Source organism: Aethina tumida, chromosome 3 (assembly GCF_024364675.1).
Source record: "Aethina tumida isolate Nest 87 chromosome 3, icAetTumi1.1, whole genome shotgun sequence".
Lineage (NCBI taxonomy): Eukaryota > Metazoa > Arthropoda > Insecta > Coleoptera > Nitidulidae > Aethina > Aethina tumida.
In genome coordinates, this window is record NC_065437.1 from 18,116,102 (window position 1) to 18,131,145 (window position 15,044).

The following is a 15,044-nucleotide window of genomic DNA, read 5'->3' on the forward strand; positions in this document are numbered from 1 at the left end:
TCGACAGTATTATTACGTATAAAGCTGAAAAGATTCAATTTTTAGCCAAAACGCCATTGAAATTTATAAAAAGCCCACGTGCGATACGTTTTAAGCCGAATTTCCAATCGAAAAACGGTTTGTTTAATCAGGTAATACCCGAATGTAAAGAGCTTGGATCATTGAAATCGTTGCCGAGAATAACACATCACGTCGGGCGGATGAAAGCACCCCCTCCGATTGATTGCGATTTCGGCATTTGGCACGCGGCAGATTATAACTGAAAACATATTTCCACTTTGACAGATGCCTGTCGATATGTATGTGCATTGTACGCGCTCCGGTGAACACCCGGAATTTTCATCTTACGCACGATTCGGGCGCGTTTATTGGCGCATAAAAAATTCACGTTTGGCTATATTGTAGATATTTATTAGCGTCTGCGACCTGCGTGTTTGCTTTTGTGTATGGATTTAATGTAGTATATTAACGTGGGAGAATACTTCAAGCGTTTCTGGATCAAGGGATGTGAAGAAAACGGGATCATATTTTTAATGTATGGGTCCACGTGAGCATGATGAAATTGGATTTTTATTAAAAATGGTATTTAAATATGTACATGTAAATTTTATAATTTAAATATTCAGAAATGAAATAAAAATACATTTTTAAACTATTTTATAAATTTTGGTGGTAATTATTAAATTTTATTGATTATTCTCTCAATTTTTATTTTAACTTTCTTAAATAGAAATTTATTATATTCCAAAAATTCTTTTAATATTTATATATTTATTAAAGCGTCTTCTAAATTGTTTAAATTCCTTAAAATATTTAATTTGTTTTCGGATTTATAAATACAATATATTTGAATAGTTTACATTTTTTATACACTTTTAAGTGACTTAAGTGAATCAAAATGGCTTATATTCTTTTAAAAAATCTTTAAAAGAACTTCTGATCAACAATTTTTTTTTTTCAATGTTTAACATGTTACCACCAATTTGTCTGTAGTATTTAGATCAGTTAAACTATTTATTATATTCTCTATGTTTTTTATATTCTAAATTATTAAAATTTTTGAGAATGTTTAGTTTCTTTTCGCTATATAATTACAATATATTTACGTATTTTGAGATACTCTTTTCTCTTTAAATTAAATATTTTACATTTTTTTATTCTTTAAATTAAATACCTAAATTAAATATTTACACTTAAGTGAATTAAAATAGTTTATATTCTTTTAAAAAATCTTTAAAAAGACTTTGAAGATTCACTAAAACAAACAAAATAAATCAAACTTCTACTCAGCCAAGAATTTTTTTTTTTCAATGTTTAACATGTTACCATCAATTTGTTATAAGAAATATGTCAGGAAAATTATAAATGTAGTATAAATATATGTTAAGATCAATAATCAAATATCTTAAATGGTCCTTTGTTGGGAAAATTAGAAAAAAAAATTGACTTTTCTGATTAATAAACCTTATTGATATAGAAAATTTTACTCTCTTTAGTTTAATATCGTTTTTTTGTATTTAGACCAAACTATTTATTATATTCTTTATGTTCTTTATATTTTTACTAAAGTGTCTTTTAAATTATTTAAATTTCTTAGAATGTTTAGTTTATTTTTGATTCATCATTGCAATATATTTACATATTTTGAGATACCCTTAGCATTGACCAAGTATAATACAATAAATTGTACTGTATTTCTTTTATACTTATATATAATTTAAATATCTGTTCTGTGTTCAGACACATTTTAGTGACTTAAGTGAAATCTTGTACTTGAAAAATGACTAAAACAGAAAATAAATCAACCTTCTACTTAAGTAAGTAAAATTATTTTTTTTAATGTTTAACACGCTACCACCAATTTGTATTGTCAATAATTAAATTGGGAAAATTAGAAAGAAAAATTAACTTTTCTGATCAATTTTTCTCTATATTTAGTTAATTATCGTTTTTTAGTATTTAGGCCAGTTAAACTATTTATTATATTCCTTACATTTTTTATATTTTTTTAAAGTGTCTTCTGAATTACTTAAATTCCTTAGAATGTTTAGTTTCTTCTTAATTTATCATTACAATATATTTACATATTTTGAGATACCCTGAGCTTAAATTTTTTAGATTCTTTAAATACAATATCTGTATCTGTACTCAGGAACTGGAATTAAGTGATTTAAATGAATTAAAATAATTTATAATCTCTGAAAAAATCTTTGAAAGGAATCATATTAACTGCTACTATAATAAAAATATAAAAGTATATATAGATCAAAAAATAGATTTTTTTCATGCTGAGAATATCTATCCATTCAAATAGAAAAAAAAAATATTTTTTCAATGTTACTACGAATTTGTTTTAAGAGATGCTCTTTGATGTTTATATATATATATATATATATATATATATATATATATATATATAATAGAAAATTAACGGTAATGTCAAGATTAATAATGAAATGATCAATCAGTGGTGTTAAGCCCTCTAAAGTACATCTTAGAAAAAATATTTTCCACTTTATTTCAGGGTCACTTTTACTAAGAATGTCTTCCATTAGTATCATATTTTGTGCTTATTTTAGTTTATTTTTCCTACAAAATCGTGGTTTGAATGAACGAAATTCGGTTGCATTTAAATTTGTTAAATTATATTCAATTATTATATGAATATAGAGGCGCAAATATCTTATTTTATTCGTGTTGATTTTAGTTAATAAAGAAAAACGTTAACGCCACTACCAAAAATACCTGTTCGATTCGGTTTACTCAGAAGTCGATGATTCCGTTTGATATTTAAAGAAGCGCAAATCCAGTTTGGCCTCTGTTCCTTGCCATGGAATAAAAATGTCAAATCCCATCGACATTACCGCGACATTTGAAAGGACAGCAGTGACTAGGTTGAAGAGTACAAGTGGATAGAGCAGTTCGGTTGCGGCGGTGATGAGGCGTCAGTCGGCGTCTGATTAGATTTCGGTCTGATATACCTTTCGTAAAAAAAGGAGGACTCTTTGCGAGCGTAATCTCATAGTTTATTCTCAATATGTCAGGGGCTCCGGGGCTTTTACGCTCCTGACCGCTCGAAAATATTGGAAGAACGAACACACAATGGGGGTCGACAAAGAAGTGCATTCGCCAACAACAAACGCCGATAAATCTAATAAAGAGCAATCAGTCAGATGGCCTTTGAAATTAAATTGTTTTCGCGTTCTTGTTATATATATATTTTAACCGTAAAACGTCTGGAAAATAATGTTTCAGTTTTATTTTTTTTTGGATTGTACTAAATAAATTGCGGCAATTTACGGTGAAAAATATCACGGCCGTCGAACGCAAGTGTTATATTGTTATTTATCGTTCAGTACCTTAATTTATTATGCACTGGCAAATTGCCGTGGAATAACTACAATTTTTCAAATATATGAGGGATTAAAGTGTTGTTTTCAACGTATTTATTGTCCCCCCACCCCATTAACGGACGTAAATGTGGTCCTACAAATTTTTTATTTATATGACAAATTTAATTTGTAATGGATATTTGGAACAATTATATGTTTTGCGTATCTGGTAATCGGAGATAATTATTTTGCAGCGCCCACCATGCGTTAAATTAATTTCAAAATACGTAATTGAATAATTCGATATAATTTATCTACAGGTTAATTAAATAATAAAATAACCATATATATATATTAAAAAACTCATTGTTAATACAAAAAAGTAGACGCATTATTTCACAGATATCTGTATTATATTGATATATTTTTGCATTTGTTACACATGTATGGTAAATTGTTCAAAATTAGTTTGGTATACAAACAAGATAGCTTCTATTTTAGTTTTAATAAATTCATTTAATTTAATAAACTGTCAGAAAAATGAGATTAATTTCTGTGCTATTTTCTCTTATTGATTAAAACTATAATTTTTATCGAGTGTGATCAGAAATATTTTTGTCAAAGGTACAATATATGGTATATTATTATGTTGAAAAATTAGATTAATCAATCAATTTAACCAGCTTCTTTTGTTGTAAAATGTTCCTTCGTCATCAGTTTTAGTTTGCGGCGTTGGTTAGTCTACTAAACAACATATACTTACAAGACTGATTTTAGTTCCATTAAATAATAAAACTCACGTATATGAATTATGTTATTGATGAAACATGACATTGACGATGAAATTAAAAAAAAGTCACTCCATCGTAAATGGTCTAATATTTAATATTTCGTCCAGTATCCTTTATTGGTTATTACATCCTCACATCTTTGCATAGACGAGATTAGATTGGAAATTATATCCTCGTCTATATTGTTCCAAACATTTTTGATTTGTTCAAACAAATTTACTTTGTGATGCAATTTGCTCTAATCTTCTTGTCTACAATCTCACACAAGTTTTGTATTGGATTAAGATAGGAAAATTGAGCTGACCACGTTAGGACATTCATTTTTTATTAAACAAACCATTTTTAATAAGCTTTGGCAATGTGTTTGGGGTCATTGTCATGCTGAAATATAAATTTTAACGACACTTCCCATTCACATTAGGATAGCATGACATTTAATATGTTACGATACAGAAAACGATCCATTCTCTCTTCTATTTTGTGAATCGGGTCCATACCGTAAGTGAAAAAAAAACAATCCCAAAGCATCACACTGCCTCCTCCATATTTAATAGTTGTTGTAACGTACTTTGGATGAAGTCCACTGTTTTTAGTGCGATGAACAAATTGTCCACCGTCACTTCCTAAAATTTTAAACTTTGATTTGTCTGAAAATATAGTTTTTTCCATTATCTTGCTGTCCAATTGCGATGCCTGTGAGCGAAACGAAGTTTTGCTTATCGATTCTTTTGCCTCCACTAACCAACGCTGAATTGTTGTTGATTGATCTCCTAAATCTCTTAAAATTTGAGTTACGGGCATCCTCGGATTATTTCTAATAAGCATTTTTATGTGACGATCTAATGCTTCGTTTTAGAGTTTCCACCCTTCCATGAATTGGAAACCTTTTAATTGTTTTTGATTACTTACTTACGTATTACTTTTATGACTTATAAACCACAATAATTATTTTTTTTTATTCTTATAAATATTGAATAAAAAACAGTTTATCTCCTACTGAACGTGAAAAATGCGTGGGACATAAATGAAATAAGAGAAATAAAGTAGTGGGCATAAATAAATGTTTTATAATTTAGTTTTTAAACATTTTTTTTAATATTCAAGATAGTCGCTCTAATTTTGTCTGATACTGTATATAGAGGATTAACCTAGTTTACTTAAAAATCGCATATATGTACACCGTAGAGCAAATACATGACGTGCCCTGTCATAATTTGAAGTATTTTCTTAAAAGCCATATAGTATGTCCTACTGATCCCAAAAAAAATGAAAATTATTTTAGAGTACAAATAGCGCCCATTAGGATCATGGACTGTGGGGGGTTATAATCTTGTTATGGAATTTTATTAGCTACAAAATTTATATCTGCAAAGATCATAAACTTTTATATATTTTCAGACATTAAAATGCTTTAACGGCTCCCAGTAACCTTATGAAAAATTAAAGATAATGGATTTCATGCATGGTTAGCAAAATTTTATTTTTTGTTTTACGTCTGTTCCTTTTAAACTAAATTAAAATAAAATATAATTTAATTTTATATTAACTGCTTAGTTTATTATCAGTTACACTGTATTATAGTATTTAATTAGATTTTTAAGTAAATGCGTGTAATTAAGACATTAAAAAGGCTTAGGTACCTAATGCAGACACTAAAGTTCACAGATTCAAGTAAAAAAACAACAAAAAAACACTGGAATTAATATACTTAATTAAAATAATCAAACAACAAGTTCGCATTCATTCTTTGCAAGTGTTTTTCTTTTTCCGGCGCAAAGTTTTGCAGGCGTGAAAATAACAAGTTTGTGCTCACAAATTAATTCAGTGAGTTTGAAAATTCTAAAACGTAATTAAGATATTTTTACAGTAGAATCTCCAGAATTTAATTAAATATATACAAAACGGCGGGTGCAATAAAACAAAATGACTCACACATTGAACAAAAAGATATAAAACAGAGGTTTTTAATTATCTTCCCCCATTTGTGTGTTTCCCTAAACAATGTAGCCTTTACACACAGGTTTTTTTTTAATGAAGGTTACGTATAAATGTCAATAAATTTACCAGTACTGAAATTACATACGAATTTATTAGTAAACAAATTAATTAATTTTAGTTACATTAGTAATTAGTACTTCAGTTTCAAGATTTTCATCTTTCAGTGACAAATCATCTTCAACATTTGAATCATTCTTATTATCATTCTCTTCTTCAGATTTTTTGAAACAATTTAAGTCTTTGAAAAGCTTTCCGATGTTGAACATTTCCAATGTTTCCTGGCAGCACATTTGAAAGGTCTCTTCAAAAATATCAGCAGACATAATGCTCAACAAATAAAGGGCTGTTGCCTTTTTCAGAACAGTTCTGAAAATATTGCCAATAAATCTCATTTTTGCGGGTACACGGTTACTGACGTATTTTTTGACGTATTTATTTTATTTACCCTAAAAGTATAAAATAAATACAACCATATTAAGTATTTTAATAAAAGTCGGATTGAGTTATTGCATTCAAATTTAAAGTGTACAAATTGCTTAATAACACCTACCTTTGAGATCGTGGCAAGATTTTCAACGCTGAACCTGAATTTTACAATTTTGAATATCCATAATTATACGTAACCAAGGATACCATCTAGGATACATAGATACATACAATATTCGTATCAGAAAAATATTTAGTTTTTAATTTGTGCTTAAAACAAAAGAAATCACATATGCCTTCTGGGTTAACATATTAAAATATGGCAGGAGTAGTAGCAGGATATATACCAAATATATTACTTAAAATATACTCTAAAGAAAAATCTGTTTTTGAGAACAGTGTTTAATAAAAGATTTCCTATTAGTTAATTTTTATAATAATTATCTAATTCTGACAGACAGATATTGACATACACGTTGATATATTAACTCTAAACCAACCTGTTAAGATTTTTAATGGTTTTCTCAAATGAAAATTAGAAATTAAAATGTTCCTAGTACAATTTTTTACCTAATAATAATCCTTACCTTATTGGTTGATATTAACATACACATTATTGGATTTGATATATTCAATCTACACCAACTTAATAAGATTTTTAATGGCTTTCTTAAATTAATATTAGAAATTAGAATAATCCTAGTACAATTTTTAACCTAATATGTCTCATTTGTCTTTATTTTTATATAGATACATGGAGATTTTCAATATTCATATCAGAAAAAATACTTATTTTTTAATTTGTTTATTTAATTCAAAAGGAAACACATATGGCCTCTAGTTTAATACAGTTAATACGATGGCTGTAGTACTGTAGATGTATACCAAATATATTATTCAAAACATTCTCTTGTGAAAAATCAATTTCGGGAATAGTGTTTAGCAAAATAATTCTTATTAGCTATTTTTGATAATAATCCTTACCGTATTCTAACAGTTGATATTGTCACACATGTTGTAAGATTTGATATATTAACTTTAAACCAATTTGTTGAGATTTTTTGAGGTTTTATCAAATTATAATTAAAAATTAGAATGCTCCTCCTATTTTTTGCCTATGATAATCATATTTGTTTTTATTAAAATATATATATATTAGTATATTTACAACACAATTAAGATCTTATCGGTGGAAATAGAAGCTTTTGAATTAGTTGCTCACAAAAAAAACCACCTCCGTTCGATAGAAATTTAATGAGATAATAAACAGTGTATAAATTGGATATGAACTTTGTGTAGGAAAATTCGCCGAGTAAATTAATTCCAGCGAATAGTAATTTTTATCAGTGTCCCTTCTATAAAACTCATTAAAAATAAATATTTTTTGAATGGAGCGCCAACAATAAGTATTATGCTCTGAAAACATTTTAATATTTGACTCGATATAGGAAATAATTAAAGTTGACTGAAAAGAGAATCCCGGATGGAGGGAGCGCATCTCAGTCCCGTATAAATTTAATATTTCGATTGGAAAAAGTTAAATAACGTGGCAGACAGGAAATATGTTCCTGGTAGGTTTTAATAATATTTTATAAGAAGTACGCGAACTATGAAATTCTGACTGAATTAATTTCGGAACGGCTTCCGTGACTGGAACTAATTCAACGATACATGTTTTATTATTGGCTGTAACAATATAACCTCACGATGCTTTCATAATTTTTAAATTAAAATTTTATTCGGGATTTCATTCGTTTTAAAGAAGATGAATTGTTAAAATAATTTTGAAAATACTGTAAGCTTTTACTTGGATGACAGAAGATGTATGAGTCCTTTAAAACAGTGGAACCACTATTCTTTGAAGGATTACTTCACAACAATTTTTATAGTATTAACAATATTTTCTCAGGCCCATATCCTTGGAAACATACTAAAACTTTCGACCAGATAAGCAACAAAATTTACATAAATATTTACAACCTGCCGTAGACGGAACGTTTTAACGTTAGATTGAAAAATATAAAGCATCTTTATCTGTGTTTGTATTTTATCGAGTCGTCGCCTGTGCATGAATATAAAACAGATTGTGACGTAGCCGGAAAAAAAGGAAACCATTGAATTTTGAAGTAGCTGTACGGAATTGGTTCTATGACAGAATTATAGGTAGTTATCTCTCCCTTTTGGTATTTTAAATTCCCCGAGCCCATCGCATTATGGCCGATTGTTGGCAATCCTTGCTTAGCATGCGATCCGCACATTTTACTTATCGAGATTACTAAATATTCAATATTGAACCGAATTAGGCTTTTATTGTGTCCCTTGCCCCGATGCCCGACTAAATATGTATTCGAAAGTGTAGAACTGATGAGGGACTGTTGAATACCTCAAGAAAATGATCAGTTTTATAAATGATAAATGGTATATTTAGTAACTTTTTGAATTTATAAATTAAATATTGAACAATAAAAGTGAAATTGTGTTTATATAAAATATTATTTATATTACTTTTATTCTTATAGGTACATGTTTGTTTAATGTTTTTCAGTTTAATGTTTAGATAATTAAGTGGGTTACGTCTATAAATTCCCGAGTTCGAAGAAAATTATGTTTAAATTAGTTTATAACCAGTTTTGATTTATTTAACATCATCCGCCTAGTTGCTTTCATATAACATATATATAAAAATCGATACATGTGAAATAAAATTTTGCAGGGGGAGTCCGCTTGTGCGTCATAAGAGTCCCCCCTTTGGACTAAAGGGGAGCTAGGAGTTCACCCCAACAATTCGATGGGGAATCCGTTTCCAAGCGAATCCACACACTCACTCTATATGTCATTGAGGAATTGTGTTATTAGGTTTCCTGATGTTGTTTTTGATTAAACCAAAAAACGGGGTGAGTTTGATAAATATTTTAAGGTTAATATAAATCAGATCATAGTTTAATAGAAAAAGAATTATCAAGTTTTAATTCCAGTAAATGTTTGGAAATAGTATGCCCCGGCAATATTATTGAAGATTGTCCCTTCGGGAATCTTTTTTCCCGTACATCATCATCATCATCATTTTCCAACATTATTTTACCCCAATAATCTCTGACTGCCCGACATGCATGGAAAAAACGCAACTCACCTCCTCCCATTTTGCGATTGGATAATCGCGTCGGAGTTTTTACATCTGTTCAGTTGCATCGCGGGGGACCGGGGCTAATTTATGAAACAATGAGTGGCCGGCGTCCCCGCTACGGCGTCGAGGGCGGTGTACAGCTGCTCCCCCACGATCGCGTGGGGAAACTCGAGCTGTCATTACAAAATCCTCATCCGGTTGCAGGCTTAGTGGGGCATCCCGGACGGCACTTGTGTGTCATGCAGAAATTGTGTTATTGGGTGGCACTCTTTTAATTACGTCGATCTGACGCTGATGCGAGTACTGGTTTAGATAAGCCGTTCGGTGCAATTATTTAGAGCTGCAGTGACACATTGCATAATGAGGAATAAGTTACATATCCTCAATTTTCATCAAACTATTTAATTGCATCATTGTAGTAAAAAATAATGTCCTATTACGGCTATGGGTAAAGTGCACTGATAAACCGCGATACAGGAAACAATATGGTTTCCAAAAGGAGCGTAAAGCACCTCATGAAATATGCGTCGACATTTTCTTGCCCTATCCGCCGGAAACTCTGGCATGCAAAAGAAATCACTCCGCAAACTCCATAAACCGCGTATCATAAACCGTTATCATTTATTTTCGTCATAACATTCAATTTCCCGTATTATTTCCGTCGTGTTTGACGTCTGCGTCGACTTAATGAAAAAACAAAACGATAAATGCATGTTGCCGCATTTTTTTGTTGTTGCTTTTTGCTCCGCATCTCTCCGCAGCAGTTCCACGAACGGTCCCATTGAATATTGCATGTCAGGATCAGTCGCGATAGCGGCGGAACGGAATGACGTGTAGCAGGAACGTATTTCCTGCTGTCCGCTGCAGCTCAACTACTCCGGTCGCCCATTGAGTCCGGTTTGTGTGTGTCGCTTGACAAGCCATTATACTCTTTGGTTGCCTCTCGAATGTAAACATTTATTGCCATTCGAAGAGGATAGGACGCCCGGCGACGATTTTATATGTAAATATCGATGTCGGGTGGCTTTTTTAAGGGTGGCTGATTTATTATGTGATGGTGGATTGATTCTTTGGGTAGGCGAAAGTAAGTGCGTGTCTATAGTAATGTGTTTGGTTGGGATTGGGGATAAATGTGTGGGTTTAATGCATACATGGAAAAATAAATTAACTCAATTCTATTACAGACAATATTTGGAATAAACGTAACTCAAAACTAAGTTTTATAAGACTGTATCCTCTGTGAATGTTATTAATATTTTTGCCATTAATAATTATACAAATTACTCTTATATTATCAAGATGTTAATAAGTAATAATGGTCTTTATATAATATACAGGGTGTTTCTCAACTTATCCGACAAATTTTAACGAAATTTTTTACACTGTTACATAAGTAGTCTATTTATTATATTTTTTATATGTATGTATATACAAGGTGTCCCACAACATATCCGAAAAATTTTAACCACATACTCACTGTTTCAAGTCCATTAAAAAAAAAATATGATTAATCGACTACTTATGCAACAGTAAGTACGTGGTTAAAATTTGCCGGATAAGTTGCGGAACACCCAGTATAGAAGGTTAAAAAGGGTGATGTATAGATGTATTGAATTATTTTTTATCTCGTTTCCAGTTGATCTATTACATTTTTTTTAATGGACTTCTTATGTGACAGTGAGTATGTGGCTAAAATTTTTCGGATAAGTTGTAAAACACCTTGTATATTAAACGTATTATTTTATAACTGTTTTATTTTCTAATTTAAACTGTATTTGTTTCTTTTTATGTAATGTTTAAATACTAGTATATATTAAAATTAATGAAATAAATGGGAATAAAATATTCAAAACACGACTGATTAAAATTACTGGTCCCATTTTTATGTCTAGTTATAATTTTATATTATTAATTCCAAAATAACTTTCTATAAAATTTCCATAAGGTAATCCGTTAAAACTACTATCCACTTAATTACCAATTTATATAATGGACAAAAAATTATACATATATGTATACCTGTTCGACTTTGCGGTTAAATATTATAATCGAGGAAAAATACGTTACATTGTGGGAGTATCTATTTTTTATATATGTAAATGTGGCGAGTCCTAAGAACAGTTCACAACAATCGGTGTTTGAAAACTCATTTTATGGGCAATGCTATTCATACTTTTATACGGTATCTTTATTGCTAATCACATAATTTTCCATTTTAATCATCCCCATTAATACAGCCACGAGCAAAATAAATTCATTTTAATTTGACTTAATAACGGTCCGGTTCACATTGTTGGAAATTTTCATATAAGTGATAATGAAATTACGAGAAAAATAAACCCTTTTTTATCTGACTCTCCATTCCAGCCGTAATCCTTGTTTAATTCCCCTCGGAAGGATAAATAGTAAAGGATTTGCAAAAATGCTATATTACGCCGTTATCAAGGTCATTATCAAAATTACTCTTTCCTGTGCCTGCAGCTTATTGCCCTGTTCGGCTCGAATTACGTTTCTTTTATATTGAATCGACATTATCACACGAATAATCCGTATTTGCATACATATGCAGGGGACGGACGTCGACTACAGCTATCAAATGTCAGTTATTAGGAGCTATTGTTTCGGATAATTTGAACCTTTCTAAAAGTAATGAATATGAATGTAAAATCTAACTACTGAAAACAAACGATATCTCATCATTTTAAGTTTTTAAAATTTACCTCTTTAATGTTGAACTTTATGAACGTTTTCAATTAATTTCAATTTACCTTAAGGTGCATGTAGATGTTTGTACAGTTAATTAAAGTCTTCCTTGAAAATACGAAGTATTTTCTTAATACCAAAATAAACAACAAGCAGTTTTTGATCGAGGTAGTGTAAAATTGGTAAATGATACAGTAAATTAGTAACGTTGATAATATTTACACATCATTAACATCAATGATGGCAACACAACTTTTAAAGTGCAAGCAATTTTCTCGGTGGGATTTAGTAAGATCCAAAAACATTTCACAAATAATGATTTGTGTTTCAATATTAATTTGTAACTGTGAATTTTTAAGATATAGTTTTTAAATTTTTGTAATGAGGTAATAAAAATGTGATTCAATTTGTGTTGTAATTACTTTTTAATATTTCTCACTTGTTCATGTCTTCATAAATTAAGGGGAAGTACACGAGAATATACCGTATGATATAAGAAGAAAGTCACCTTAAATGTTTACCAGCAACATTAATATTTAGTTCAAATAAATTTTTGGTGTTACGGGTCTGTTTAGCTTATCTGTGTGCCTCGTAACGTTTCTGAATAACCTTGTTTCACTTACTTTTAAATCGTTTTTCCACAATCATCATTGAGTGTATGGTAATTGGGTGGATATAGAACAATTACTACCATCATCACAAATCTATTTATGCAATAGGCAATTTCTAGAAACCATTATAAAATATTCATGATTAGCTCTCAATAAAAATGCATGGAAATTTTAAAAATTCTAATAAGTATTTTATAAATATATTTTTTTAAAAAATTGTATTTGTTACATTACATATTTTAGCAGGTAAAATTTTATATATATGAATGCAGTTGTGGTTTACCAAATAAAGAAGATATGAGTTAGGTTGAGTTACTATCGCATGTTGAACATTTGCTTCATTAGACAATGGTATATATGTTCTAGTTTTGATACCTGAGTCTTATGAACATTTTCAAGAAATGTGTTAATTTTTTAATATACGTATACTCGTGGACAAAAGTTTGGAAACTCTAAAATTGAATTGTGTTTTATTCGAATAATTAATAAACAATTAATTATTTAAATAAAATTATTAATCGATATCCTGTATAAGTAATTAATAAAAATGCTTCTGGAAGTTTTATTCACTTTTATTGAGATATTATAAATTAAAATAGAAGCATTAATATTTTGTTGCATAACCATCAGCTTGTATGACTGTTGCATACCATTTGTTCATGGAGTCAACTAATTTTCTGATAGATTCTGGTATTTTTTGCCATTCCAATTGAAGATTTTTCAGTAGCTCTTATTTTTCCATAAACAAATCTCTCACTCTGTAATATGGACCAATGGGTCAAAGCCATATTGGTTGAAACAGCCCTACATCATAACATTAACTGTCGGTTAATTGTTTTTTTTTTTATGGAACCGTTAGCCTACTGATCAATTTACAAACTCCTTTCCGCCATTTCCAAATAAATTAAACATATTTTTATCGCTTAATAACACCAATCCTCATTTTTCGTAGGACCACGAAATATACCTTCTTCATATTTTTCTTTGATGTAAGGGATTTTTTGTGGGTTTTCTTCCAAACAGTTCCATTTTCCGCAGTCTTCTTTACATACTCTTGGCGGGTAAATTTTGTATCCCTTTATTTATGTGCAGAATATCAGAAATTCGATTGGACAATATACCGTCATTTCTATACAACAACAAATTTAAGTCTTGGTAAAAAACTGGTTCTTTGTCTACTTCTCATAATATTTTTTATAATACCGAAATAAACTTCATACACTGTGTGTATTTTCATATACAGAGCGTTTATTTTAATATTATTTTTCATATTTATTGTTTACTAGTTGTTTATTACACTTCTATAACCAAAAAATTTTTAATTAGAAAAATTTCATGTGAAAATTATTGCGAAATAAATTTCTTATGAAAGCAAAATTGGAAGAAATTTCGGTCCTCTCGAACAATTTAGTTTCGAAGAAAATTTCCCATATGAGTAGTAAATACTAATGAGTCATACTTTCGAAATTTCTTGGGCGCATTAATTGCTACAATTACGAGTGGTAGCCTTAAATAAATATATATACATACAGTATATATATATAAATATAACGATGTTACGAAAAACGTAAAAATTTACTAAAAACGTAAAAAACTACTAAAATCTCAAAAATTCTTTAAAAACGTAAAGAGACCTAATTCCATACGATCAAATTCCATACAATCATTTTCCATATGATCATTTTCCATACGATCAAAATCCTTACGATCATTTTCCATATGATCAAAATCCATACGATCATTTTCCATATGATCAAAGTCCATACGATCATTTTCCATACGATCAAAATCCATACGATCAAAATCCATATGGTCATTTTCCATAGGATCAAATTCCATACGATTATTTTTCATACGATCAAAATCCATACGATCAATTTCCATACAATTAAAATCTACAGGAGTTTCACTTTAATAACTTATTGGACTTTTATTTTTTTACTAATACTAATTTCCTGAAAAATCATTAAAAAAGTAAAAACAAATAATTCCTAGATTCCCAAAAAATTATTAAAAACGGAAGAAATAACTAAAAGACAACATTTTATTAAAAGAACAA

General features: G+C 29.5%; 1 long non-coding RNA gene across 2 annotated transcripts; it reads right to left on the reverse strand.

Moving 5' to 3' along the window:
• Positions 1-6,176: 6,176 nt before the first annotated feature.
• On the reverse strand, positions 6,177-6,810 carry LOC109602876 (uncharacterized). Of its 2 annotated transcripts, XR_002191774.2 has the most exons (3): positions 6,672-6,810; positions 6,244-6,567; positions 6,177-6,192 (listed from the first exon to the last, which is right to left on the reverse strand). It is a non-coding gene; the product is annotated as an uncharacterized LOC109602876 (long non-coding RNA). The 2 variants fall into 2 exon arrangements; XR_007547543.1 differs by lacking the exon at positions 6,177-6,192 and having other exon boundaries at positions 6,194-6,567.
• Between the last annotated feature and the right edge of the window lie 8,234 nt (positions 6,811-15,044).